A 26,291-nucleotide genomic window follows, 5' to 3' on the forward strand; every position below is an offset into this window, starting at 1 on the left:
TCTCGCATCCTATCCTGTTGCATCGCCTGGAGGAGATTGGACTGGGTGGCCCTGCCCTCCAGTGGTTCCGGTCCTTCCTAGACGATCGTTTCTTTAGCGTTGCCATCCCACCGTTCCAGTCCCAATTCCATCCTTTGAAACAGGGGGTGCCGCAAGGTTCCTCGCCGAGTCCCACGTTGTTCAATCTATACGTGAGACCGCTAGCTGAGGTCGTCGAGCAATGGGGCATGACCATGGTATCATATGCCGACGACACTTAGCTAGCGGTTACGATCAGCGGGGATGCGGACCGGGATGCCCCCAGGTTTCAGAGTGGACTTAGAGCGGTGGCGAGCTGGATAAAGAACAACTGTCTCCAGCTCAACGCAAAGAAAACGGAGATCATGATCGTCGGTAGGAGGTCGGAACTATGGGGGGACAGGTGGTGGCCTGCGGAGCTGGGGCCGGCCCCCATTCCGGTCACAGAACTAAAGAACCTAGGAGTATGGATGGATCCTGCCCTCAGTTTTGTGGGTCATACGAAGAGAACCGCGGCCTGTTGCTTTGGTATCCTACGATCGTTGCGTCCCGTCTTGAAGTTCTTTGACCATCGTACCAGGCAGCTGATAGTCCAGGCTACAGTGCTATCTCGCCTGGACTATGCCAGCTCGCTGCTGGTAGGGACCAATTCTGCGGAGGTTACCCGCCTCCAACGCATCCAGAACGCCGCGGCAAGAGCCATTGTTGGCTTACCTCGTACATGTTCCGTCTCCGGCACATTGAGATCACTGCATTGGCTGCCTATCAGGGCAAGAATCCAGTTTAAAGTGCTGTGTCTGGCGTTCAAGATTTTGAGGGCTGTGGGTCCTCAAATTCTGGCGGACCTTTTGTCCTGCTATGTGCCTACTCGGTCCTTGAGATCGTTGGGTCAAGCCCTTACAGTGATCCCCCGATACAGGTTGTGTCGGGTTGGTGGTCGATCCTTCCGGGTCAGAGCGGCCGAGCTCTGGAACTCTCTTCCAGTAGAGATGCGGTTGCTCGATGATCTTTTAGCCTTCCGTAAAGTTTTAAAAACTTTTCTGTTTTAATAAATTGCCTTTGTCTTTCCTTCTGTTGTGTTCCCTGTAGGTGTTGCATATTACCTGCCATGCGCCAGGACGCCCCTTAGCTGGGGCAGCTGCGCGCAATACAAATGTATGTAACATAACATAACATAACATAAGAAAGTATCTGAAATCCTCGCGTTGCTCCACAGGTCTGTAGTAAAGATGCCGCCGCACAATATTAAGGCTACGGAGCAGAAGGAGGCACCCGCCCTGAAAGACCCCATCGGAAAAGATAAGGTGAAAGCCGACGGAAAAACTGGGACCGGCGCCCTAAAGAGTAGCACAACTAGTGCATCCAGTGTATCCAAAAGGGGCCCGGGAATGAAAATTGTGGAAGATCGTGCTGGAAGCGCTACAGTCCCGACCCCGGGAGCTCCACGAGATAGCACTACCTCCCGCCACGCACAGATTAAACCCAAATTTAAGGAAGGCACCCTCAGACAGCCCACGGACGAAGAAAGCTTTGGAATCAGAACGGGTGAGCTTACCGCAGAGAGCGAAGTGGAGGCGGATGCCGATGTCACTGCTCCGACCAGGGGGAACAGCGGGAAGGTGCCGGCAGAGGAGAACGTCCACGAGGACACCAGCGCGCTGGTTGCTACGCAACCAGATCGAGAGCTAACGAAGGAGCTCACTCCAGCAAGCGGAGCGGAGGGAGCAGCTGTGGCAATACTAGGGACCTCAGCAGAGGAATACACTTCGAAGGCACACAAAACTGTGAGTAACCTTGCCCCTTAACAGATTGCAGCAGAGGACAGCAATCGAAGGATTGACATTGAGAGCAACATTGTAAAGGGAAAACAGCAGAGCTGGGACATAGGTGAAGGTGGCCCTCCCGGGGAGAAGCTTGCAGGCAGGAATAAATGTCTGGGTACATGGGGGAGCAACCAGACATTGGATGCCTTGCAACAGGAGCTGCAGTATGGGGGAGGGCCGGGCACCTCTCCGGACCGCTTTTTTCTGTGGATGAGGGCTCAGAGATATGGGAATCGGACGATGAAGGCACAGGGAAGTCCACTGGCACTGACACTGATACCGAGAGCAGCTCCACAGCCCAGAAAAACACTGAGAAGAAAAGGAGAACCAGGAGGAAGTCAAACCCACTGGGCAGCCCCACAGACCCCTCGAAAAAACTACTTTGGGACTATTCAGCCACCTCACAAACCTACCAGAGTGCGGGGGAGGCCTCACTCCCTCCAGGGGCTCAGATGGTAGTTCAGGGTTCACCGCAACCAGTCTCCTTAGATTTGCTATTCAATACCCTCAAAACGATACAAAATGAAGCTAGGGTGAAAAACCGGAGGGCAAGGCAAGGCGCGAGGAAAATCCAGAACACACTCAGGAAGATGAATAAACGATATGAGAAGGTTACTGAGAGGGTTGCACATGTGGAAGAAAGGGTGGAGGGTGACCTTAGTAGTTTCCACAGGTTTAAACAAGAACAGCAGAAAGTTACAGAGGATGTGCAGTGGAAACTGGAGGACTATAAAAATCGCCAGCGGCGCAACAATGTTAGACTCTTGGGGATTGCTGAAGGACTTGAAGGGGAGGATGTCAGACGCTTCGTGGTGAATCTGTTGAAGGGGGCTTTTCCAGAGTTAGTCTCATGGCAGTGGGACTTAGAAGTTTAGAGGGCGCATCGCTTCCCCTTCATGATCAAGAGGGGGCAAGCTGGTTCTAAAAACGAGAAACCTAGGGTGATCCTCATCTACATTGGCAATTTCTTGTTAAGACAATTGATCTTAGAGAAGGCAAAGCCAGAGGCGAAGCACACCTTTAACAATGTTTCATTTTTCGCAAGGCCTGACTTCTGCCATGTTATTGTGGAGCGTAGATGGAGGTTGAGGCAGCTTATAGACCCGATACAGGCCTTAGGGTCAGAGGCTTACCTGCTGTACCCAGCTAAATTAAAAGTAATCACCAAAGGGCAGGTGAAAATGTTCTATTCAGAAGTAAAAGCAAAGGAGTACATGATCGAAGTGCTTGGTTATAGGGAAGGATCTCGCTGAAGGCACTCCTTGGCATTCAGGGTATTTTTCAGGTACACGGGGGATGGTAGAAAGGGGTTTACTTTCTTAAGATAGTAGATACAGGTCAAGGAGGGAGGGGGATGTGACAGCTACACTCCAAGCGACCATACTTAGGTCATGGTTGACCTAGTTGCCTGTAGGGTAGGGGAGGGGTGGTGGGGAAGGCAGGGGGGCACGTAGGGCACACACAGCACATGCAGCATGGCTCACAGGGTTTTTCTTAAATGCTTATCCGGTGAAACTAGGGGAACAACCATTTGATGTTTTTTAAATGACGTATGTCGTATTGCCACAATTAATGTTTGCGGGCTAAATGATGCACAGAAAAGACTCAGGTTCTCCGCACTACTCAGAACAATGAAGCTCGATTTTTTATGTTTACAAGAGGCACACGTCGAGGGAGGGAAGGGTCTTCTCCTTGGACAGTTGGGATTTACCTTATTAGCTGGAAAAGGGAATATATGCAAAAAGAGGCAGGAGAAAGAGGGAACTCTGGAGGAGGATCTGGGAACCAATCAGGGCATGGAAAGAAGGGTTGGTAGGGGGGGGGCATTAGCATAAGTAGGAACCCGCGCACAGTAGGATAAGATACGATGTATGTATTATGGCATTGTTGTTTTTCCTTTTCTCTTTTGGTTTTGAATTGTAATACGTTGTTATTATATGAGTCTATTTAAATGTGCTGTGTGATGTGCTGATAAAATGAATAAATATATTTTTTTTTAAAAAGAAATTCTATCAGGATTAGACAGCTCATTCACTATGGAAAAGATATCTGCAGTGCGATTAGTTGTGGACAGAATTTTTTAGGAGAAATATGCTGCCGTGGAAGTCAGGATGGATTTTTGATATGTTTTCATGGGGTTTATGTAGAGACATTCGTAATTGGGTAAATAGCTGCGTCTCCATTTTCTCTCCAATTGTCGTAGGGCTAGTTTTTGATTTTTCAGCTCCGAAGAAAACCATTTCTTGGCATCATGACGACGAATTGTCATGAACCTACCTGAGGGGCGCAAATGTATCACTACCAAACAATAACCAGCTAGTTAGCTGTTCGTCAGCCAGGTTAATGGAAGAGTTGGCAGGGGGAATAGAGTTGGCAAGTAAATCAAGAAACAAGGATTTCTCTACTTTATTCCCATTTCTGCATGTGCCACCTCATGGGCAGGGTGATTTGGCCGGAATATTTTTATGGATGGTGAATTTGATTAAATGGTGGTCTGACCAAGTACACAGTGACACTGATAAAGGGGACATAGTAATGTTAGTTGTCCAGATCGGGTCAAGGATATGTACCTTGATGTGAGTAACAGTGGTAACTTATTGTACAAGGTGTAGCTCTTTAAGTTCGATCGATTGTGGGCCACCTAATGTTTCATTGGCCCAATAGTTGAAATCCCCAATCAGCATTACTTATTTATTTTTATTTATTTCTTGCATAAAAAATATGAGTTCCTTTAAGGGGAGGTATTGTTAAGAAAACACAGGACACTAAGAACTGAAAATATTCATACCACAAATGGTCATGACTCAACGTTTGCACTAATATACATCTCACAGAGAAAATATATTGAAAAACCATTTGGTAAAACAAAGAAAAAACTAAAAATCAATTGTGGGTATGACTGCAGTATATGGATGATCTCTACGAGGAAGGAGCGCTCAGGGCGTTTGAGGACTTTAGAACAAGCTGGGCTATCCCTCAGGGACACTTCCTGTTACATGGCGCAGTTACTACAGCGATTAGAAGGCACTGGGAAAAGGGTAAGGTAGAACCCAACGCTCATGCCATAAGTGGGTATATAGGAACAGCAGGGGGTAAGATAAAAAGCGTTCACATTCCTGTATAGAGCAATTGGCAGAGATTCTATTCTGCATTAAGAGACAATTGGAAGATGGACCTGGGCACTCCGATGGAGGAAGCTGACTGGATCAGCGTTTAGGTAGAACTTATAAAGTCTTGAGGAATGCCTGATTTAAATTAATTAACTTCTAAATACTTCATAGGGCCTACCTTACCCCGGGGTGTATGAATAGATATTTCCACATAGAGGATGTGTGTTGCCCTAGGTGTTTAGAAAAGGGGGCGAATAAGATGCATATGCTCTGGAATTGCCCAGTAGTGCATCCATTTTGGCAAGAGGGCACAAATACGGTGGCTGCAATAATAGAGCGAATAGTGCCTGGTGGACCAGCACAATGCCTTCTTAGTTCATTTCCCCACACAACTAAAACTAGGGTCACAAATAGGTTCCTGGACCTTGCTCTTATATTGGCCACACTAGAAATCACAAAACACTGGAAGGCACCGGGAGGACCCCGCCTGGCTGGGTGGAGGTGGGATTTGGAGACATGGGTGGTATGTGAGAGCAGGGTGCTGCTCAGGAATGCACATAGAGGAATAGGAATAATATAATGGGCTCAAGCGTGGGAGGTATTGGTAGAGGTAATGAGAAACCCAGAATCAGAATCGGGTCGATCCTAACCCTCAACACATTCAGCAGGGGACTACGCCCCACCATGTCCAAGGGGAGAGTTGGAGAGGGCCCAAGGGTGCATCTCATCTTAAGTAGGAGACAGCTCTGTTAGGGGGTATAGAATGCCAGAGGATGGGCCTAAACCTGCGGGGGGGGGGGGTCAGGGAGGACTCTGGTACAAACTAAAATGTATACAAAAATTAAGATAACAATGTTGGACCTGTAGTAAAGGGGAGGGTGTGGGGAATTAGGTTGGGAATGTTTATTAAAGGATAGTGCTGATTAAGCTATTTGGACTACGACAGGACATAATATGTATGGGACTCGCGTTGTTCTGTTCATAAGAATGTGATAACTGTATATCTGTATGTTGAGAAAAGCTGAAAAATTATCAAATCTGTTTAAAAAAATAAATTACTGCAGTATATGGATCACAACTGCTGGCTTGAACTAGTTCCTTGAATTACACCAACTTCAATTATTATTATTATATTGAAATTGAGGTGACTGATGGGCAGTATCAGCTGAGTGAGGCACAGACAAGACTTTGTCCAAACATATTATTTTTTACTATTCACAATAATGAAACAAAGTTTTTTTAAAATGTGTGTGATTTTCGCACTGAAAAATAATATTAAGGAACACACAGAAAAAGATGAATGCTTATAGTATTTGAATAAAGCTTGTATGTGACACTACAATATTGCATTAGCTTCCTAAGACAACCCGGAAACAATTGCTTTATGGCATGCATTTTGATGCATTAAAGTACAATCTTTCTGCTGATAACCAATAGGGCGACTTGTATAAATCACTGTTGGTTGCAGGTAAGCTACATTTATTTATTTACTTATTTGTGGACTATGATTTCACAAAGCTGAAAGCCCATAGTCTTGTTTCCAAGCTTGGAGTGCAAAAAATGGTAATGAGGACCATGTTCTTAGCACTGCTTCTGCGACCTCAACAGCCAGAACAGACCCAGGGGTCACAAGTGACAAGCGAGAGGTACGACTGCTAACTCTAGTGATGCCTAACTGATGTCCATGTATAGCACAACACTTTGACAGACAACTAAGTCCGTTCTGGTGGATATTGCACTCCATAAGGATGATCCCCTTTGGCAATTTATGAATCCTGGTCACCTTTGTAATGGGGTGTTAGACCTGACATCATTGGCTTGAGTCTCTCCTCCATTTTTTCTGTTTGCCTCCACTGTTTTTCGATGTTTTGCTGGTATATGCTTTGGGCGCCGTGCCACTGCTGATCAGTGCCACAGCGCAAGTGCTCCCTATGTTAAATTGATGTATATATTGTATCCATGTTTGGCTTATTTGGTTTACTGTCAGTCCCTAGTCTAGTGCACCAGGAGTGCCGGGGCTTGTAAATACAAATACCGCTCGTGGGCTTGCAGCACGTGTTGTGCCACCCACAGGAGCGGCCTCGTAAAAGAATGTCTACGGGTCGGTCATTGCGAGACCCACGTGCAGTTGGGTACTGTCACGCAGGCTGCCCAAGTATACCTACTTGCCAGCCCCTCAAACCTTCCCTTGACTTCATGTTAGTCACCCCTATGGTAGGCCCACGGGCAGGGTGCATTGTAAGTATAAGGTAGGACACGCCTGACCAAGTTGGCATGTCCTAATAGTGAATTACAGCCATCTTCGTTCTTCACTATTGCGAGGTAGCCTGCTCTCCATTGGTTAGAATGGGCCGACGGGATTATTAATGCTATGATCCTAGCTGGCTCGGGGAGCATGGTGCAATGTCGAGTTTGGTATCCCTGGACTCAGGGTTTAATTACGCATCTATTGGTGTGGATGGTTTTTGGACTCTGGCTTTGAAAATAGCACTTTTAGAAAGTGTCTATTTTCTTGTCTAACCATATCTGGATTCTGCTGGTCTTGCGTGTGTGTGACAGGAGCTGGGTGGCTCCACAGGTCTGGATGAGTCAGTGTGGGATGAGTGGGACATTTGCGTTGAGAGTAGAGGGAGAGTAGTTGCTGATAGCCTGCCCTGCCTGATACAATGATGGCTCCACCTCCTGCCAAGCAGCTGATGGCTCTGTGCCTGCCATGGACGATCCTAGCCCCACCTCCTGCCAGGAGGCCGATAGCTCTGCTCCTGCCAGTGTCAATGCTGGCTCCACCTCCTGCTGGGCGTCTGAGGACCCAGCCCTGCGCAATGAATAGGCCAGGTGCTTCTGCCTGGCTCCACCCACAACAGACCCAGGATGTTGGGAAATTCCCCTGCATGGACAAAGGGATCAAAGCCGAAAAGGGGTATAAGAGAAGGACCCCTGAACCATGAAATCAGATCACTTCTGACAAGGAACCCTGTAACCAAGGACAAGAGGCCTGCTGATCTAAGGACTTGCCTACCCCTTCGGCCAGTGTGCTGTTTGCTGGGGGGAATCCTGCAGTGCTTCTTTATTTTTGCCAAGGAACCAGGAGAGAGGAACTGTGTGTGTACTCTCACGCTTGCTAAGAAAATCTCCAAGGACTGGAAGAGTGCCAGTCTCCTGCTGAAGTCACAGGGCTAAAGGACTTCATCTGCTTAAAGTGCTATTTGCTGGAACTTGTGAATCCAGCACCTCTGAAAGAGCCAGCAACCTCGACGCCGACGGACATCGCCGAATCCAGCTCGACATAGTGAGTAACGGCTCCAGTGTCCTGCTCCCTCGACGCCGGACGCCGGGCCCGATCGACGCCAGCAGCAACGCCAGTGAGTAGTGAGTTCGGCTCCAGCTCCAAGGGACCTCGTGTCTGCACCGCTGCTGATCGCATCGCCCTCGTGCCCTCTCGACGCCGTGAGCGCTGCTCACTCTTCGCAACAGCATCATCAACGACCACGCCTGCTGAGGCCTGATCGACACCGAAGACGCGACGCCGGAGTGCTCGACGCCGCTGATCATCGTGTGCTTCATTTTCCAAGGTACTGTGTTGGTGGGGGTCCGTGTGACTCCGGGCTCGACGTAGCGCTCCTCGCGGTCGACGCCGAACCTTTGGATTAACTTTGCCTCGACGTCGTGTAGCCTCCGTGTGGGTTACCCTGTTGCTAAGAACTGTGTTTCCAAGAAGAAGATTTGCTTTGAAAGACTTTGTGTAAAGAAGAAACTACCTTCAAACAATTTTTCCCTTCCCAGAGTATTTATTAAGATTGTGTACATTTTTGTCGTTATTTGGGTCTTGTGCTAAGCCTTATATAAAAATCCTTATTTTTATAATACTATGTCGTGTCCATTTGTAGTGTATTCACTTTATTACTGTATGTGGTCATAAATGCTTAACGCACAGCCTCCGAGATAAGCCTATCTGCTCTGCCAAGCTACCAAGGGGGTGAGCAGGGGTTATCAAAGGGTGTGATCCCCTTGCCCTGACTAGAAAAGGTGTGTCCCTATTTGTCAGAAGTGTATACCTCTGCCAACTAGAGACAGCCGGTTCTAACATTGGTGGGTCAGCGGTGAGGATTTGAACTTTGCATTTATGACCCATGTGCAGTGATTAGTGTGCGCTACATAGTGAAAGCAGACCATAGCGCAGTCACAATCTAATTTGGAAGGATCCTATTTTTGGTTCTCCGCTTTTCTGAAGCTTGATTTTTTTAACACTGCCAGTTTTGACCATGAGTGACACCGGAGTCACTACCCCTGTTGTTGTTGTGGAGGAATTTGACAGAGCGAAGATAAACGTCTACAAACTGGAGGAGCTGAAATCCTTTTGCAAGAAATTTAAAGTTCCTACCAAGGGCCTCAAGATTAAAGAGGAATATCTCAAAGCATTGCAGGCCTGGTTAGAGGCCAGAGATCCCACCGATCCGGTGGTGGTACCGCCAGTGGAAGGGGATGAGGAGGCGCCAGCGAATGGGCCCGAGTCCTCTCCCGGAAGCAGTGTTTCCTCCAAAGGTCTTTCCCCTGAAGAACGAGAAGAAAGGGCGAAAGAGCGTGCATACAACATGGAGATGGCAAGGCTAAAGATAAATGGGCAGTTGGAGTTAGAAAATGCAAGAGGTAGAAGAGAAGCTGATTTGGAGACCAAAAGGTTAGATTTTGAAAGAGAGAAGTTAGCTTTGGAGCGTGATACCAAGTTGAGGGAGTTGGACATCCAAGCTAAGAAGTTAGAATTGAATCCCTCTGGTGGCAGCATCCCATCTGGGCCTGCAGAAAGTAAGTTTTACTTTCCCAAAGATGTGATAAAAGATTATCATAGGAACGAAGATATTGGTCAGTGGTTTAAAGCATATGAGTTTGCATTGTTGGCCCACCAGGTCCCTGAGAAGAATTGGGGAGCGGGGTTGTGGGGTCGCTTTGTGAATGAGGGGAGAGATACCCTGTTAGACATGCCTGTGGAGGATAGGATGTCGTATACTCATATGAAAGATGCTTTAATGTTGCGGTATGGCCTAATCCCCGAGAAGTACAGACAAGCTTTTAGAGAATGTAAGAAGTTGCCTGGTACGACGTGGGTTCAATATGTGTCTTATTTTTGCAGAGCCATGGATGGTTGGGTGAAGGGCAGCAAAGTGGAAAGTTATGAAGCTCTTTATGATTTGTTTGCTTGGGAGCATTTGTCTAATAACTGTTTTCCAGAGCTGCGCCAGCACCTGATTGATAGCAAGATATCTAACCATAGAAAACTTGCTGAGGAGGCGGACCGCTGGGTCAGTACCAGGGTCCACAAGGGTCCATTGGGAGACTCAGCCAAAGGTGGGCAGGGTCCCCAGCAGAAGAGTGGGGGGGACAAGGGTAAACAGAAGGAGTCTCAGAAAGGGCCCCAAAGTAATCCCCAAGGGAACCAAGGGAAAGGTTCCCAGCCTCCCCCTGAGAAGAAGCCAGGGGCCCCGACGGGTAAACCTGTTCATAGGGGCCCCCTAACCTGCTCTGGTTGTGGGCAGGTGGGACACCGGTTTTATGACCCCCAGTGTCCCAAAAAGGATTCAAATGCACCGCCGCGTGCACCCCCTCGTCAGTTGGCGAGTGTCGCCCTGGGAGGGGAAGAGATGGTTGTCCCTGGTGGGAGGGGTCCAGCAGAAATGTCCCTGGTCTCGCTAGGAGACATGGAAATGGTCCCTCCACCCCCTCTGCCTAGTAACATTAGCAAATATAGGCAGTGGGTGACCATTAATGGCCATAGAGTGGAAGCCCTCAGAGACACCGGAGCGAGTGTGACAGCTGTCAAGTGTCACTTGGTGTCCAGAGAGCAGGTGGTTCCCCACGCATTCTACCCTGTGATAGCTGCCGACAACTCCCAGAAAGAGTGTGAGGTAGCTCAGGTTTCCTTTGAATGGGGGGGAGTTTCAGGTACTCTTCAAGTTGCTGTGAGGCCCGCCATGCCTGTTGATTGTCTCCTGGGCAATGATTTGGAAGACTCCCCTTGGGCTAAGGTGGAGAGGGAGACGCACTTGAGAATGTTGGGCGTGCCAGAGTGGGTGTGTGCAACCACTCGTTCAATGACAGCGAGTAAGGGTGTTGATGGGGTCCCGGAGTCTGAAAGTATGGCCCAGGACCCAGCTGTGAAGAGAAGAGGCAGGGGGCGCGGGAAACCGTCCCCCCTAGTTCCCGTGGTCCAGGAGGAGGTAGACCCTGAGGGGGATGCCCTGGAGCCCACAGGGGAACAAATTGCCGAACTGGGAGACCTGCCCGAGCTGACCCATTGGCAGCAGGATGGTGGTCCCTCCAGGGAGGAATTCTGTGCGGAACAGAAAGTGTGCCCTTCTCTTGTGGGCATGAGGCAGCAGGCCTCAGCCCAAACCTCAGGTGATCAGTCAGGGTCACATTTTGTGTACTGGGAGAACGACCTCCTGTACAGCGAGCCTAAGGCTGCTGAGCCTGGGTCAGCCCGTGTGCTGGTGGTACCCCAGCGCTTTAGAGCCTTCCTACTGGGTTTGGCTCATGACGTTCCATTAGCTGGACATCTGGGGCAGGACAAGACCTATGACAGGCTTGTCACCCATTTTTATTGGCCTCAGATGCGTAGGGATGTAGACATCCATTGCAAGACTTGTCACACTTGCCAGGCAAGTGGGAAAAGCGGAAGGAAGCAGAAGGCTCCCCTCCAACCTTTTCCAGTGGTCAGTACCCCCTTTGACCGGGTGGGTATTGACATTGTTGGGCCCCTGGATCCCAAGAAAGCCCTGGGCAACAGGTTCATCCTGGTCTTGGTGGACCATGCCACACGGTACCCGGAAGCCATCCCTCTCCGAACAGTGACGGCCCCTGTGGTGGGACGGGCACTGATGGGTGTTTTCTCCCGGATGGGGTTCCCCAGAGAGGTGGTGTCAGACCGGGGCACCAACTTCATTTCGAACTATATGAAGTCTTTGTGGAAGGAGTGTGGGGTAACCTACAAGTTCACCACTCCTTACCACCCTCAAGGAAATGGGCTGGTTGAGAGATTCAACCGGACCCTTAAAGGCATGATCATGGGTCTTGAAGAACCAATGAGGCGGAAATAGGACGTCCTCTTGCCATGCCTGTTGTTTGCTTACCGAGAGGTGCCGCAGAAGTCCCTAGGGTTCAGCCCCTTTGAGCTTTTGTACGGTCACCCGGTAAGAGGGCCTTTGAGTCTGGTCAAGGAAGGCTGGGAGCAATCTCCCAGGAAACCTCCCCAGGATGTATACAGCTACATGCTGGCCTTTCGGAACCAGACTCGGCGCTTCAGAGAACTTGCTCAGGCAAATCTGGAGGGCAGCCAGGAGGAGATGAAGCGATGGTACGACCGGAATGCCACTCTGGTAGAGCTTCAGCCTGGTCAAGAAGTGTGGGTCATGTCCCCTGTGGAACCTTGTGCGCTCAAGGACAGGTGGACTGGACCGTTTAAGGTTGTGGAGAAGAAGAGCGATGTCACCTACTTGGTGGACTTGAAATCTCCCAGGAACCCCTTGCGGGTCCTGCATGTCAACCGTTGGAAGCCCCACTTAGAAAGTTCCGAAGTGGGCATGCTCCTAGCTACAGATGCTGGAATGGAGGAGGAGAGTGAGCCTCTTCCTGACCTCCTGTGTGCTAAAGAGCAAGACGGGTCAGTGGATGGTGTGGTCCTCTCTGACACACTGACCCTTGAGCAGAAACAGGATTGTCGCCAACTGTTGGGACAATTCCCGGATCTGTTTTCCTTGGTTCCGGGTGTCACTCATTGGTGTGTCCATGACGTTGACACCGGAGACAGCCCTCCTGTGAAGCACAAGGCTTACAGGGTGACTGACAAGGTTCGAGCATACATTAACGAGGAGGTCTCCAAGATGTTTGCGTTAGGGGTGGTTGAGTCCTCTAGCAGTCCTTGGGCCAGCCCAGTGGTCTTGGTCCCAAAGGCTGCAGCGCCTGGTGCTTCACCGGAACTCCGGTTCTGTGTGGATTACCGAGGACTCAATTCGGTCGCAAAGACTGGCGCGCACCCCATCCCCAGAGCTGATGAGCTCATCGATCGGTTGGGGGCTGCCCAGTACCTTAGTACGTTTGATCTAACGTCTGGGTACTGGCAGATCGCCTTAACTGATGGGGCAAAGGAGAGGTCCGCATTCTCCACACCAGATGGGCTATACCAGTTCCGGGTGATGCCCTTTGGGATGAAGAATGCCCCAGCCACCTTCCAGAGGTTGGTCAACCAGGTCTTGGCTGGACTGGAGGATTTCAGTGCCGCCTACCTGGACGACATTGCAGTGTTCAGCGCCAGCTGGGAGGAACACTTGCGCCACCTCCAGGAAGTGTTGTTGGCCCTGCGCAGAGCAGGCCTCACAATCAAAGCCAGTAAGTGCCAGATTGGGCAGGGTTCTGTGGTGTACTTGGGGCACCAAGTAGGGTGCGGCAAGGTTGCCCCCCTGCAACCCAGATTGATACCATCCTGGCTTGGGCACCACCCAAAACCCAAACTCAGGTGAGAGCCTTCTTAGGACTCACGGGTTATTACAGGAGGTTTGTCAAGGATTACGGTAACATTGTGCACCCCTTGACTTCGCTGACTTCCAGGAAGCAGCAACGAAACGTGATCTGGACTGATGCCTGTCAAACGGCCTTTGACACCCTGAAAACTGCAATGTGCACAGCACCTATACTCCAGGCACCCGACTTCTCGAAAGAATTTATTGTCCAGACGGACGCTTCAGAGCATGGCGTGGGGGCTGTTCTAGCTCAGGTAAATGAAGAGGGCCGAGACTTGCCTGTAGCCTTCATCAGTCGGAGGTTACTTCCCAGGGAAACGAGGTGGAGTGCGATAGAGAGAGAAGCATTTGCTGTGGTCTGGGCGCTGAAGAAGCTGAGACCCTACCTGTTTGGGACTCACTTCCGGGTTCAGACAGACCACAGGACCCTCAGATGGTTGATGCTGATGAAGGGTGAGAATCCGAAACTGTTGAGGTGGTCCATTTCCCTACAGGGGATGGACTTTACGGTGGAACACCGCCCTGGTACAGATCACGCCAATGCTGATGGTCTGTCCAGATTTTTCCGCCTTAGTGAAGAGGACTCCCTAGGTCAAGGGTAGTTCTCCCCACATTTCAGCTGGAGGGGACACGTGTTAGACCTGACATCATTGGCTTGAGTCTCTCCTCCATTTTTTCTGTTTGCCTCCACTGTTTTTCGATGTTTTGCTGGTATATGCTTTGGGCGCTGTGCCACTGCTGATCAGTGCCACAGCGCAAGTGCTCCCTATGTTAAATTGATGTATCTATTGTATCCATGTTTGGCTTATTTGGTTTACTGTCAGTCCCTAGTCTAGTGCACCAGGAGTGCCGGGGCTTGTAAATACAAATACCGCTTGTGGGCTTGCAGCACGTGTTGTGCCACCCACAGGAGCGGCCTCGTAAAAGAATGTCTACGGGTCGGTCATTGCGAGACCCACGTGCAGTCTGGTACTGTCACGCAGGCTGCGCAAGTATACCTACTTGCCAGCCCCTCAAACCTTCCCTTGACTTCATGTTAGTCACCCCTATGGTAGGCCCACGGGCAGGGTGCATTGTAAGTATAAGGTAGGACACGCCTGACCAAGTTGGCATGTCCTAATAGTGAATTACAGCCATCTTCGTTCTTCACTATTGCGAGGTAGCCTGCTCTCCATTGGTTAGAATGGGCCGACGGGATTATTAATGCTATGATCCTAGCTGGCTCGGGGAGCATGGTGCAATGTCGAGTTTGGTATCCCTGGACTCGGGGTTTAATTACGCATCCGTTGGTGTGGATGGTTTTTGGATTCTGGGTTTGAAAATAGCACTTTTAGAAAGTGTCTATTTTCTTGTCTAACCATATCTGGTTTCTGCTGGTCTTGCGTGTGTGTGACAGGAGCTGGGTGGCTCCACAGGTCTGGATGAGTCAGTGTGGGATGAGTGGGACATTTGCGTTGAGAGTAGAGGGAGAGTAGTTGCTGATAGCCTGCCCTGCCTGATACAATGATGGCTCCACCTCCTGCCAAGCGGCTGATGGCTCTGTGCCTGCCATGGATGATCCTAGCCCCACCTCCTGCCAGGAGGCCGATAGCTCTTCTCCTGCCAGTGTCAATTCTGGCTCCACCTCCTGCTGGGCGTCTGAGGACCCAGCCCTACGCAATGAATAGGCCAGGTGCTTCTGCCTGGCTCCACCCACAACATACCCAGGATGTTGGGAAATTCCCCTGCATGGACAAAGGGATCAAAGCCAAAAAGGGGTATAAGAGAAGGACCCCTGAACCATGAAATCAGATCACTTCTGACAAGGAACCCTGTAACCAAGGACAAGAGGCCTGCTGATCTAAGGACTTGCCTACCCCTTCTGCCAGTGTGCTGTTTGCTGGGGGGAATCCTGCAGTGCTTCTTTATTTTTGCCAAGGAACCAGGAGAGAGGAACTGTGTGTGTACTCTCACGCTTGCTAAGTAAATCTCCAAGGACTGGAAGAGTGCCAGTCTCCTGCTGAAGTCACAGGGCTAAAGGACTTCATCTGCTTAAAGTGCTATTTGCTGGAACTTGTGAATCCAGCACCTCTGAAAGAGCCAGCAACCTCGACGCCGACGGACGTCGCCGAATCCAGCTCGACATAGTGAGTAACGGCTCCAGTGTCCTGCTCCCTCGACGCCAGCCGCCGGGCCCGATCGACGCCAGCAGCAACGCCAGTGAGTAGTGAGTTCGGCTCCAGCTCCAAGGGACCTCATGTCTGCACCGCTGGTGATCGCATCGCCCTCGTGCCCTCTCGACGCCGTGAGTGCTGCTCACTCTTTGCAACAGCATCATCAACGACGACGCCTGCTGAGGCCTGATCGACACCGAAGACGCGACGCCGGAGTGCTCGACGCCGCTGATCATCGTGTGCTTCATTTTCCAAGGTACTGTGTTGGTGGGGGTCCGTGTGACTCCGGGCTCGACGTAGCGCTCCTCGCGGTCGACGCCGAACCTTTGGATTAACTTTGCCTCGACGTCGTGTAGCCTCCGTGTGGGTTACCCTGTTGCTAAGAACTGTGTTTCCAAGAAGAAGATTTGCTTTGAAAGACTTTGTGTAAAGAAGAAACTACCTTCAAACTATTTTTCCCTTCCCAGAGTATTTATTAAGATTGTGTACATTTTTGTCGTTATTTGGGTCTTGTGCTAAGCCTTATATAAAAATCCTTATTTTTATAATACTACTGTGTCGTGTCCATTTGTAGTGTATTCACTTTATTACTGTATGTGGTCATAAATGCTTAACGCACAGCCTCCGAGATAAGCCTATCTGCTCTGCCAAGCTACCAAGGGGGTGAGCAGGGGTTATCAAAGGGTGTGATCCCCTTGCCCTGACTAGAAAAGGTGTGTCCCTATTTGTCAGAAGTGTATACCTCTGCCAACTAGAGACAGCCGGTTCTAACATGGGGCAACAAAAGTCACCAACCAGCTTCAATTGGCACTGTGTAGGGCTTATCAGATAACCCAGCAGGGCCTGATGATTTAAAGGGGTTCATCTATTTAATAAAATCAACCACCATCTCATAGGTCTAATCACTTTATGATCTCATAGATACCAGAATAACACATCCACTCTTCACTTTCTGTAAGAGGTTTTGATATAACAAATATCATATAGCGTCATGAGACCTTACGGTGATGTGTGCGCTTTATAAGAACGTTTGACATTGACATTGACATATCATATACACTTCTTTTCAGTGATTCTTGCAGTTTTGCAAATTCAAACACCATTTACTCTGCATTAACAACCTTCTTTAAACAAGGTACCATTAACTCCTGTATTTATTACTTTCACAATGTTTTTCTTATCATCTAGCCACTTTTCATTAATATGGTTCTAATTTCCACTTGCAGCATCTTGACAACAAATCAGGATGCCTTCATACAGTTCTCAAAACTTTATAGTTTTCTCTTGATACCCTCTGAGGCCACTCATTTTGCTTATTAGGGCATAAAATATACCTATTAGCTGTATAACTCGTGTATTTGAAAATGATGTACTGAGTTGAGTAATCTTCTGTGTATTAGTCAGTTTCTGGCACAATTTGCAAAAGGTCCTAAATCACTAGGTGTTCAATGTCCTTTCCCAATCTAGCATTTCAAATCATATTGTAAGTTTTGAAACATCACTTCTCTTGACTAATTACTTGCTCCCTGTGTTAAAATAATGTGGGCTTTGGTCAAATTACCATGCTTCATTTGATGAGTTAAAACACAGTAGCACATGTATGGTAAATACTCTTCCAATATTAACACATTGATGTACTTGCAGCAACCCCAAGACCCCCACCACCTACTAGGATGCCATTTATCTGAACGTTCATCTAGTTTGCTTATCACTTCTGAGCGCTTAATAATGATTTCTCCATGAATTCAAATGTCCAGGATGATAGTTAAGCAATATTTATTAATTATAATCCAACAGTGTAACGCTCCTTTAAGGTGCTCCAGAGACCAGCTTCATTCCAAGAGAAAAGAAAGGTCAGTCTAGGGAACTTCCATCAGGGATTCACTTACTGTTTCAGGTGCAAGGCACTTAGGGTGACCTGCTAATCCCAACATGGCCCGTCATTCTGCAGCACTGCTTGGATATCAGTTAGAAGTCGGTCCCTTCCTTCTTTACTCTATTCTGGTCATTTTATCCGTTCTTTGAATTTGACTAAAATAGTCATTTATTTTGTCATGGCACAAGGGGAGGTAGAGCCCTTCACAGTTAATAAAAAGTTAGAACTGTGCAGTAATATGTAAATAAAATTACAAAGGTATGTTACATATGTATAATCATTAATATACACAGTACAAAAATGTGGCAATCCCAAAGACAAATATACGAACAAGAGGAGAGATACTGTACTGGATACCTAAACAGGTTCTTTTGAAAACAATTAGAATACAAGCGCAGCAGTTAATTACAAAAGTTAAATCATCAAAAGTGTAACTGGGAGTAGGCGTGGCTAGCATCCGAGAGTGATGGCTGCTGCTTGAGCGAGCTCTGCCTCGTCAATGGCGAATTTATCCTGAAACAGCCTACAGACCTGGAGCTACTCGTGCGCAGTGACAGTGCACGAAAGGGGCTCTGGTGTGATCCCAGCCCCTCAGAAGACAGCGGTACGATTATAGGACCCAGCGGGTCGGCGGTCAGTGGCCATCTACCTGCATATGCTCCCTGAAGAAGCTCTACACAATAGCAACACAAGGAGACCGGGGGCTTTTGGGCCTAAACGAGACATACCCTACCGCGAGGTAGAAAATCCCACATATTCCCAATTGTAATATATCGGCCTACTGCATGTACCCCTTGCGGAGCAATCTCTCCACTGCACTAATACTGGTTGTGGAGGCCTGATTCACGTCGGACTGTGCGATCCTTCAAAAATTGGAAGACCTGGGTGGGAGCATTGAGGACGTGAATATATCTCTGCTTCCCCCAGATACGACTTGGTGTAGCCTGGGCGTGATCGGCCCTATTTCTTTACACCGGCGCTAGCAGGAGGCACCCCTCAAGTCCTATTGAACCCTGTGTGGAGTATTGGCCCACGGAACATGCCGGAGGATTGAGGCTTAAATTGTGGTGCCTGTGTAGAGTGCTGCACTGTGTAAAGAACACTTTAGGGGACCAGTTACTACGGGTGGGCACTGTCTGGCCCCATAAGGCTGTGTCAAAAAACTAGGACTGTGCAGCTGGACCAGCAGAGGCCTCCCCGGCAATTTTACGGAATAAAAACCTGTGCCTCCTACAGACTACATGACCTGGTGGCGGATACGAGAGTGTCGGCGCTACTGATTCCATCCACATCGCCGGTGAACTTTCCATGACGACAAGAAAAATGGCGGCGGGGGGCAGAGGTTCAAGAATTAATGCTCAGGCACAACTGTCCAAATTTGCATGGACCAAAGGTGGAGACAAAAGCGACTCACCGAGAGCAGACAAGGGAGGCTCAGAGATTTCTTCACCTCCGGCTTCGGAACCGACGCTACATGACGTTCTGGCGGCCATAGGGGGAATGCGCACTTCCATGGACTCAGTCATGGTGGAGGTTTCCTTGCTCTGCGCTAACTTTAAGCAGATGAATGAGAACGTGAAGGAGCTCAAAATAGTAACGACAGCGCTACAGGATGATACCTCTGAACTCCAATGTCAAATGTCTGAAATGGAGAAGAAGCAGGCTCGAATGGCACAGCAGCTGGACGACTATAAAGGTAGGGCCCGGCGGAATAACATAAGAATCCTTGGTGTTCCGGAAAAAAACAGAAGGGCCAGCCGCAGACCTCTATGTAGAGGAGTTGATTACGAAACACTTAAAACCCAAGGCGCTTTCCACTTATTTCTCCATAAAACGAGCCCATAGGGTGCCCAGGCCTGGAGCCCCAACGCGACTCTCGATTGCCAGAGTTTTCAAATTTCGGGACAGGGATAGTATTTTACAAACCTCCAGAACTGGCCCTCCGCTTAAGATTGATAACTACAAAGTATCCTTCTTCTCCGACTTCACAGCAAGGGTCCAGGCACAGAGAAGAAGTTTCCAAGCAATTAAGCAGGAACTGCGCAGCAGGGATATTAAATACGCAATGCTTTTCCCAGCAAAATTGAGAGTGGAAAGGGACGGTAAATCATGTTTTTTTTGACTCGCCAGATGCAATCTGGGACTGGATGGAGGGCTGGACAAGGGTCAGCGGTGCGAAAGGCAACCGCCGAGGCAATACAGAACGGAGGAACGGTGTTGGGCCGGAGGTGATGGCGACGGATGCCGCGACGGGGTCAAATGGCCTGAGTGAGCAGGAATAAGGCATACCATTGACCTACTGAAGGACCTGACACTGAGGACACACGCAAGTAATGGGAACGGGGTGTGAGGGGGGGCCTGCGACAAAGTGAACTTCGTGGGTGCTACGGTTCAAAGACTCTAGGTTTGTAACGTGCCTGATTTGCCAATTGTTCAGACATGTCATGATGCTCTATAGGGTTATATCCGGGAACGCCCACTGAACCGCATTAACGCCGGAATCCTGAGAACGCTAATTCTATGCACCAGCTCTTTATCCGTCAGGAGCAGAAATTGCTGAAAATACATCCTTGCTGCCATGCTACTTTCCGAACAGACGGTGATGTCAGGAAGCTAAACAGACCCCGGTTTTGAGACACACTAACTGGTGATTGTGTCCCTTTGCCTTGTCTCTGTTCGGTCCTACAGCTGGGACCTACTCTACAGGATTCCTTTTTGATCTTTAAGGATAGCGAGGAACTTTCTGGGATGTAGTTGCCTTTATTTTTGAATACCTACAGCCTATGCTGCGGCCCTATCCCATTTTGAGTCTTCACCTATCAGGACTCTAGAAGTCGAGCCTTGTTTCTCGACTGTGGGAGATTTGTTATTTCTCCTTCGCCTACTGTATGCGGTTGCTCCACATTCCCCCCCCCCTCCTCTTTCTGATCGCCCTGATGAAGGTGTGGCCTTAGACCTGGCACTGCACCAAAACGCGTGGATATATTTTTACCATCTGATCTCCCATTCTGTTTCAGGGAGAACGATTTGGACAGAATTTTTGTGCTACATCTGACTTTGGAAGTATGATGAGCTTTGAACAAATGAGGAATGTTTGGGTATGTTTGACAGTAGAAGGTGTATGATGATATGGAATCTGCGTGTTTTTTGTATGGTTTGATTGAAGGGATGTAGGAGTGTGTGGGGTGTGTATTTAACTATTTATTGTGGTTCTTTCCTGATTTTGATTGATTTTGAACTGCTATGAAACTATATATTGAAAAAAACTTGAATGAAAAAGAAATAAAATGATTTTTGTACTTTCTTAAAATTGTGGTCTTGATTCTGGTGTCAGTGAGCTCACCTCTGCATTTTGTAAACCTGGGACTCTAATTGAGCCACTACAATAAATTTTTGGGGGCAGACACTTTCCTGTGTTTCGAAATCTTTTTGTTGACATTACACACTGCCATTGGAAGGGAGGCTCGCTTCCCCTCTGTGTCTTTAGCATGATTGGGGGGGGTACAGGCACTCTGCCACATTGGGGGGTGGGTAGTTATACATCCACAGGCAGGGGAGCAGGGAGGGAGGTGGACGGGAGTGACGGGAGAGTTCTTGGGGGAGGGAGGGGAGGTGGTTCTGTTTGTTATGAACATGTACAGACCATGAACACAGTGGCGAAGATGTGGGAGGGGTTTTTGAGTTTTGGTTCACGTTTAAGATTTGGGCTGCATTTTAAGGTTGTGATTGGTGGGGTACATGCTGAGGAGACTGGGTTACAGGGCTGTCTTAGTTATGATGGAAGAATCGATAGGCACTGCTGCATATGTTAGCGTCCCCTTGTTAGCCCCAGTATCTCCTATGACCTTACTTACCTGGAATGTGCATGGGCTGGGGGATAACATTAAACGGGGTTTGGTGCTACAATATATACGTCGCACGGCACCAGCAGTAGCGTTGCTCCAAGAAACACATCTGATGTGCACAGCATTTAAAGCTCTGGACCGCTGGGGGTACACAATGGTAGTGCAATCAGAGCTCACAACGGGCTCCAGAGGGGTAGGCATACTAACACGCAAACGCTTCCCCCTAATTGTTCAACAGGTCTGGAGGGACGCACAGGGACAATTTGCTGCTGTCTCATGTCAATGGGAGGGAAAGAGATTTAATATAGTGTCAGTATACATTTCGCCAGCCCTTCAAGCAGTAGAGCTTCCCGCCCTTAGCAAATTTTTATTGAACCTGCCCGAAGGGGAGCCCGTCATAGGAGGCGACTTCAATGCAGTTTTGAATGATGCGCTGGACCGTCACCCATGCAGGACGCCGGGGACGGGTAGGTCCCGGTTAACGGTCTTTTTGGATGCATTGGGCCTTACAGACGGGTGTAGGTACACACATCCTGGGGACTGTGGGTACACTTTCTACTCGGGGTTCACAATAGTCTCTCCCGTATTGATTATTTTTTCCTCTCCGCTGACAATCTTCCCCATTTGACGGAGACAGTGATAGGACTGCGGGGCATCTCTGATCAATCACCGGTCTCCATGACCTATACTTCTTATATTAAAGCTCGGAAACAAATTTTCCCGATTACCCCTGGCTACTTACAGAACCCCAGAATTAGAAAGGAGCTGATTACAGTCACAAAGCACTACTTCCAAGATAATACAGACATAGTTAAATGTTAAATGTTACAAGATTTCTAGAGCGCATGGCTGCCCGTGAGCGTCCCAGCGCTGAATGAGTACGGGCGGAGTCGGAAGGGGAGGCTCACGGGAACAGCCAGGTTTTCAGAGATTTTCGGAAGGCCAGAAGATTAGGCTGTGCACGAATATCAGGAGGGAGGGAGTTCCATAGTTTGGAAGCGTTGTAGGAGAAACGCCGACCTCCTGATCGTGCTCTCTTAATCTTAGGTGGCAGAATTAGATGGGCGTTGGAGGATCGAAGAGGTCTGGAGGTGGTGTAAGGAGTCACCAGGTCTCTGAAGATGGGAGGGGCTTTTCCGTTGAGGATTTTGTGCGTTAGACAGAGCGCCTTAAACTGCACTCTTTCCACCACGGGCAGCCAGTGAAGCGTTCTAATGGCTGGCTTGGCCGAGCACCGACTCTTGGTGTTGGTAAGGATCCGCGCGGCCGCGTTCTGCACTACCTGAAGTTTAGTAGTAACTTTCCGTGGGGCGCCCAGAAACAGTGCGTTACCATAATCCAGCCGTGACAAAATGAGGCCTTGGATGAGGAGTTTCCTTGATAGGAAAGGGAGCAGTGGTAGAATTTTCCGGGCGGATCGCAAAAGCCCATAGCAGACCCCGGCTGTTTTCCTAGCTTGGGTGTGCATGGTAAGATTTTGGTCCAGCCATAATCCGAGGCTTTTGATCTCGGATTTGGGGGTTGGGGGTTTACCCATGCATGGGGGCCATAGAGAGTCCGGACGAAAATGAGACTGATTCCCCATTACCAGTATCTCCGTCTTGTCACTATTGAGCTTCAAGTGAGAACTGTCCATCCAGCTGACTATGTCTCTCAAACAGGAGTAAAGATCGGTAGTAGGATTTTCCTGCTGAGAGAGAGACACAACCAGCTGGGTGTCGTCAGCATACGTTAGGAGTTTGATCCCATGAGGGGTGACTATTTTTTCCAACGGGGACATATAGATGTTGAAGAGCGTGGGGCTCAATGAAGAGCCCTGTGGCACTACGCAACGTATAGGGGTCTCTTTGGATGTGTAACTACCCTCAATCACCTGGAATGAACGGTCATGAAGAAAGGATTTCAGCTAGGACAGTGCGACATCTGTAATCCCATGATCTCTAAGTCGCTGGACCAGGATTTGGTGGTTGACCGTGTCGAAGGCCGCGCTCAGATCCAGGAGGATCACTGCCACTGATCCTCCTGCATCCATGATCTTCCTGGCCTCCTCGACCACCGTCACCATTGCTGTTTCCGTGCCCTGGCCAGGGCGAAAACCTGTCTGTGATGGTTTGAGTAGTTCATTCGATTCGAGATAGTATGACAGCTGGGCATTTATAAATTTTTCTGTCATTTTACTGATGCAGGGGAGGAGCGATATAGGCCTGAAGTTGGCTAGATTGAGGGGGTCTTGATTAGGTTTTTTTAGTAAGGCTCTAACCTTCGCCTTTTTCCAGCTGGGGGGCACCACTCCGTCTGCTAGGGAAGCATTGATCAAATTTACCATGGGTGTAAGGATAGTGGGTGCTACCTGCTTTAGGATTTTGACTGGGGCAGGGTCAGACGGTGAGCCACTTTTAAGGGATTGAAAAATGGGGGCCAAGGTATCCTTACTTATGGGAGTAAACGTCTCAGTACAATCACCTGGTGTCCTGTGGGAGGCGTATAAGATGGTGCTGTGGGGACAAGCTATAGCCTCGATAACGGGTTACAGGCGGGCAGCAAAAGGTGACCTATATGCACTTGAGGCTGAACTGGCCGTGCGTCAGTCACAACACGAGAGTGACCCCAAAGCGAGCTTACTGAACACTAACGGGAACAAGTCAGACAGCGGCTGCAACACACGCAGCATACTATTTATGAGGTTGGAGATAAGGCGGGGAAACTCCTGGCTTAGCTGGAGAAGAAGGAAAGGGCCCCGAGGACAATAGCACAGCTCCACACCCCGGTGGGGGTAGTCGTCACCTCCCCAGTGGCCACTGTCGACACCCTAGCTGACTATTATGATCAAGTCTATACCCCCAACTCGCACTTGACAACGGAAGAGGCACAAACCTACATTAAAGACATAAAAATGCTGTCCCTATCCGAGGACGAGGCCTTGCTTTTAGAATCCGATTTCACAAAGGATGAAGTCCTTGCTGCAATTCAGTCCCTGCAGTCGGGTAAAGCTTTGGGACCCAACGGGATCCCTATTGAATTTTATAAGCACGTATCTGATTTAACAGTTCCGCACCTTCGGAGGAACATGGCGGCCGCTAGCTAAACGGCCGCAGACGGATTCCCCCTATGGAGTAACTAATTCCTGCACTTTTTTGTGTATTATTTAGACCCCCGTATGATTTATTGATATTTTGTAACCCCCCAACCACCCCCCCTGGTGCGGTTTCAACATACCTCTGCGATTACTGCCTACTGTTTCTTTTCCCCGCCCTGTGGGGGCAATAAGGCTGTTGGTGCTGGTAACTATTTGACAGGAGCCCGGTATGATAAAATATATAACGGCACATACGATGATATATTCAGAGGACTAAATCCCCCACAATTAAGCAGGGCTAATTCAATCAGTGCTCCAACTAGTTGTATGCATGTAGGGGGAGTATCTGGCAAGGGCGCTGGCAGTGAGGTCAGCCCTAGGAGCGCCAGTGACAGAGAGGAGAGTTTGTACCCTACCAAAACAAATAGGTACGCATTAAGAGCCAGGACAGTGTTTGATTCAACTAAGGGAAAGCCCGTATATCCCCTACACATTTCACCTCCAGTCTCTGAAGTGAGGGAACATGTAAGAAGGGGTAAAGCTACGTTGAATACCTCAGAAGAATATTTGAGTGTAAAAAACATAAAAAGTAAGGGCAAAAGTGAATGCGTTAAAGAAGCTGCTGCCAGTATAAAAGTTACCCCCTCACTTAAAACTTATTGTAAGGTAATGTCTACCACTACCAATACCACCTCCGCTATCAGCTGCTCTCCCTTGCCAGCTCAGCCTGCCCGGCTCACTCAGCCCACCCAGCCCACTCAGTCTACCCAGTCCACCTCGGCTACTGTGGAAGTAAATGCTATGGGGGTACCATTACAAGGAGACCCGATAGTGACTCCCATGAGCTCTGTTAAAGATGGGAGTGCAGATAAGCTTCCAGCCCCGGTAGAGGCAGTGGTTGTAGTGCATTCAGATATTGGCCTGGTAAATAGGTATTCAGCGTTAGGGGGGGACGGATCAGGAGATACCCAATTGGATCCCACAGAAAAGACCAAAAGCTCTGATGCTTTGAACGCGGCGCAATTAGTACAGGCACACCATCCCGCCTCATTTGACAGTGCCAGCGCAGAGTTCACTACAGATAAATCAGATGCAACTTCACGCACATTGGCCAACATATTACTAGCTATGAAGGATGAGATTACCAGCAGGTTCACGGTATCGGAAACCAATCAAGCAGAAATTACCAACAGATTCTTAATTTCTGAGGATAATCAAGCAGCAATTAAGGCATCTTGTGATGAGTTGGCCAAGAGGCTGGACGAGGTCACCCTCAGAACCGAGGCAATTGAGTCAGAAATCCCTAAGATCAAGGAATCCATGCGTACCACCAAAGCGGAGGTCACCAAGCTGTCTGTTCAGAACAAAGAACTAAAAGAGGATATTGACTGTTTGGAGAATTACTTGCGCCGGAACAACTTGAGACTCCTGAATGTGCCTGAAGCCCTGGAGGGGGTGACATTAAGGGTTTTGTAATATCCTTATTGAAGGGAACAGTGTTAAAGGACTCACCAGAGGTCGATTTGCTGCATGATATTCAGAGGGTACATCGCGATCCCTTCTGAAGAAACCTCACAAAACAGAAACCCAGGAAGATCCTGGTGAACTTTTTAACATATTCCGTAAAGGAGCAGATTTTGTCTTCCGCTCTGAAAGAAGGCTCCATATACTTTAACAGCTCCAATCCCTTTACCTTTCAAATAAGATCAGATATATCGCACATAACTGCAGCGAGGCAGTGGGAGCTGGGGAAAAGGTTGAAGGAGTTAAACAGTATAGGGGCCAAGGCTCAGTTGAAATTCCCAGCATTGCTAAGGGTGATGTGGAATAACCACATGCACCAGATCAAAACTGGGGAAGAGGCGGATGCTCTTATTGCA

This window comes from Lissotriton vulgaris, chromosome 3_1 (genome assembly GCF_964263255.1).
Source record: "Lissotriton vulgaris chromosome 3_1, aLisVul1.2, whole genome shotgun sequence".
Lineage (NCBI taxonomy): Eukaryota > Metazoa > Chordata > Amphibia > Caudata > Salamandridae > Lissotriton > Lissotriton vulgaris.